This window comes from Pinus tabuliformis, chromosome Q, assembly GCF_031772625.1.
Source record: "Pinus tabuliformis cultivar Carrire ecotype Pingquan chromosome Q, CPIR1, whole genome shotgun sequence".
Lineage (NCBI taxonomy): Eukaryota > Viridiplantae > Streptophyta > Pinopsida > Pinales > Pinaceae > Pinus > Pinus tabuliformis.
Window position 1 is genome coordinate 947,538,907 of NC_142296.1, and position 4,773 is coordinate 947,543,679.

A 4,773-nucleotide genomic window follows, 5' to 3' on the forward strand; every position below is an offset into this window, starting at 1 on the left:
GGGTCTTAAATTCACTAAATAAATTCAAGCCCTTAAAGTCAACACCACCCTCTATCTATAGTTGGTCAGTAGTATTATCTATTTAATTCATAGTTGACCTGACATTTCCTTTGGTGTAAGTATGGTTTCTTGATTCATGTAGTATCCCCATGAAAGCCACTCAAAATCTATAAGGATAATTATCAGTTACCTTATAATTTCCTCACACCTTGGAACCGAGTATTGTCGTATTTCAAACTTGTTACTTAACTTCATTGACTACAAACAGGTAAGAATAAATGATGATCACAAGTCCACTATTGGATATGTGTTTCTCTTTAGTTTTGTACCACTAATCTAGTCATGCAAGAAACGAATGGTAGTATCTATGTTAACTATGGAAGCTAAGTGTCATGGTGCAATTAATGAAGGTACAAAATGGTATGTATTTGAAAATTCTTAGGAGAGATTAGGTTTATGTATAGAACTTAATTTCTATATTTTCTGGCAATTAGAATGCAATTTTGGTTTTTTGACAATAACATTACGCATAGTAAGATGAAGCATGTCAAACTTCATGGTCACTGCTTAAGATAGTTGGTTCATGAGAAGGTTGTTACCCTTGTCTATTTCCAAACCAATTTTTAGATTGTTGATATCTTCACCAAACCATTGCAAAAAGCTAAGTTTGTTAAGCTCTAAGATCTATTTGGGCTTTAGGAAGTTGTGCTTATGAGGGGGGTGTCATGTTGATATAATTTCAACTCCTTAATCTATAGAAATTTATGTTGAAAGGCAGGGGGCTTTGGAACCTTTGTCAAAGCCTTAAGCATATTGGTTAATCACACTTCTATTAGAGACATCTAAACAACTCAATGTTGGAAATCAGGATAATACTAAGAGTGGGTGGGGATAGGTTGGGAGGTTTAAAAGAGTATTAGGATAAATTTTAACAATTATTACCAATATAAAATACTTCAATTCATTTAGGAATCAACCATGTAAACAATCTATCAATCACACAACAAACAAAATCATAAACAACATACACATATGTAGCTCATAAAGACATTAGGTGTATGTGGAAACCCATAAAGGGAGAAAACCACAAATCTTGTTTTAATTATTTATGCAAATGCAAGCTCCAACATGTTGTTACATTATGTTTAATGGAACCAACCAGAAGGAAGTAGCCACGTGTAGGAGGAACCAACCCTTAATTTTTTTGTAGGCACTGCCCTGGAGGAAGAACCAACTCCTTGATTTGCAGTCACCCAATTGCAGGAGGCACCACCCCCAAGTTGTTCTATAGGCACCCACCTAAAGGAAGTAACAACTCCCTAAGGTGTAAGCACCAACCTGCAGAACCTAATAGATCATTTTTTCATAACATTTTCAGACTCAGATTTACATGAAATCTGTCACTTTAAACTTCATATTTGTATATGCTTCTCTCACTACTTCAACTCTCGATCAGCCATATATTTCACTGCACTATCAATATACTCAAGCTATTTATACTTCTGATTTTAATTCTATCTATGCTCTGGAACTCCCCCCTTAAGTCTAGATTTAATCACAACTTTTAATATATGCTCAAATAACTCTTTCTTTACAGTCTCAAATATGATATCAGCACTTAGATATACTTTTTCTACCAACCAATAACATCTCAAGTTTAGATATACATACAGATCTATTATGGGATCTTCTGCCCAACTCATCCTTTTTCCACATTGTTTAAACTCTATTGGCCCTTTCAATTCTTCATTGGGACAATCAACCTTCCTTCATTGATTTCATTTTCTTTTATAATTATATCTAGTATTTACCATGGGTATCAATCCATGGTATTTTCCCATAATATTTTTCCCTTTCACTGTATCAATAGCTATATCATTTGACTCAATCAAGACTATGGACTAAGTATTTATTCCATAGTGCTAGCTCATAAAAATTCGATGGCTTGTTTTACTCAGTTCCAATAGTGTTTTTGACACAGAGGTTCTCTTATATGTATCTATTCTTATGTTGCCTTAACTCTACTTATATATGCATCAATAAATATGCCTTCATCCAACAAAATTTAGTGTCTTAACTAAATTTGGTGCTCAATCACCAAATTTTCATTTTAGCTAACCCCAAATACTCTACCACTCTAGCACATGTAACCAAGGTCCAGGACCAATAGCTTAAGTGCAGAAGGCACTTAGCCTCTCAAATTGCGAAATTAAATTTAACAAATAACCACCTATGCCATTTGTTGGTGCTCACTTGATCGCCATTTTGATCAATGGTTGATTTTAATCTCAGTGCACCCCACATGCTTGATAATTAATGGAGCAGGAGGGTTTATGATTTGTCATTTTATGCTTGAGAATACTTATAAAAATTCATCGTTCATGCATATCAAATAGTGGATATTTATCTCAACCCCCCGCGTGTTTGATGTCTAACGAGTGGGTGTTTATTTTTGTTGTTTTCCCTCGAATGCAACATGGTGCCACATCAACTGACCCCATCTTGCATGTCATGCTACCATGACCTTTACTCCATGCACAATTCAATGTCACTTTGCCACACATGTTTTTATGTCACTCTGACACTCATGTTACCTTGTCACTGCCACACCATTTGTTGTGTCACGTATTTTGGTATGCCACATCATTACAGTCCTAGTCCCACCTTCCTTTGTTTGTCTTGGTGATGTCATGTTTTCATCATAATTATTTCATCCTTCCACGTAACATCCTCTAGGTGGTGCCACATGTCACCTAGAAATAGGTCACTTGGCCACCCAAAAGGGCCAATTCATTAAGGGAAATTTGAGGTCTAAAATGGGCCTCCTAATGAAAATAATGAAATGATAGTAAAAATAATAAAATAAGAGTTATGAATTTTTAAAAGGAAAAAGGAAACTACATTTTTCTATTCTATTTTTGATTTATCTCCTTGTAGGATTACTCAATGTTTAAGTGTGTACACTCGTTGGATGCATAATTATATTCTTCATCCAACGAGTGTGCACACTTGAAATTTAAGTAAACTTGTAAGGTGATAAATAAAAAAATATGACTAAAAATAGTATTTTTATTCTTTTCCCTCCAAAAATATTCTCCCCTAAGGATGACATCATCATCTTAAATCCTATTGGTTCTCTTAAAGTTTATTTTATTATTACATTTTTCATTTTCAGGTCCATTTTTTACCTCAAAGTTCACCTAATGCAACCTGCCACCTGTCATACTATGATTGTGCCATATCATCTCTCTGTCGCGTAATCACCACCTGGTACCATATGTCATCCTATAGGTATCGCCATGTCAACTAGGTTCCACCACCTATAAATGAGAAAATTTGGTATCTGGATATTTTAGAAAGTGGAAATATTGATGCATGCCTGGACGTTGGGATACTCAAATGCACTTCTCCCCGCAGAATCATCCTTTACTAAATACTTGACCCTGCTCACTTTTCACTTGAATCGGGTTCTAGAAAAAATAATGAAACCCTTGGATGCTTCACAGTTCCCACATAAGTCCAAATGAATCCATTTATAAAAAATAATGAGACCCCTGGATACTTTACACTTCTCATATAACTGAATGAAACTAGTCCTATAAAAAGAATACAACCCCCAAATTTCTCAGATATGCCTGGATATCTCAAATACCTATTAATGAGGCAAAATTGCACTAACAACGATAAGGGGGTCTCCCTGTTACGAAGTCTCTATTAAACCTTATACCATTTTGGATAGGAATCCCATGTTATATGTGAGCTTAGTTACCTCCATGATTGTTTGAAAATTGGTTTTGGACAGAATGAGCAAAAGAATGAAAATTTGGAACAGACATCGAATACAAAATACGTTATAATAGTTTTATGAAATACTTTGAGAAAAACATATGAAGAATATAACAACAACTAAATAAATGAAAACAAATATTAAATAAAGGTTGTCAAAAAAATTTAGTTAAGATACATGGATGCAGAAATAAATTTGTTACCAATTGTGAATTAGTTCTTAACCAATAATAACCTTGAAAGCATAAACCAAAAAAAATCTCAAATAAGATGTAAGTTTTGAATTAACAAAATAGTTCATCAATTCTCAACACATAAATAGAAATCGCATACCATTAAGCCACCACAATAGTCTTACGATGCTAAAAAATGAGTGAATTTCTTGCCTTGGCTCAAAAGAGCTTCTCCAAATTAGGTTGAACTATCCAATGTACCATTACATAAAGTATCCATGAGATCCAATAATGGAAATGCTAAACTACTACTTGGTCTCGAAAAGGGATGTACAAGTGTAACACCCCATCCCAGGTCTACCTAAAGTGACCATGCCAACCAGGGTAAACATGAGACGAGAGCCTACTATGATCAAATTCGACCTCTTATATGACCTTAAGGAAGTGGAATCAACAGAACATCACACACATTCATCCAACAACATCAACAAAACCCTTAGGAGACAAGTCAACCACTCAAACAACATGTCCATGGGTCCCAGTGTTGTTTTGGATCTCTTAGGCCATAGTAACTCTCATGCTATGGGCAAGGGAGTGACCAACAACCCAAATTCGCTCTCACAAGCCTGCTTGCCATCGACTGTGGACCAAAATTGCAAGTTTTGTACCAGCGAACTCAAGATTTAAGCCACCTTTCTAGCCCATAATCCTAGCCACTGCCCAAAAGTTGTTGTAACTTTCATAGTTCATTAAAGACATGATAATAACTTTAATCAATAAAAAATCAACCTCAAGACTATGCCTGAGCATCCCC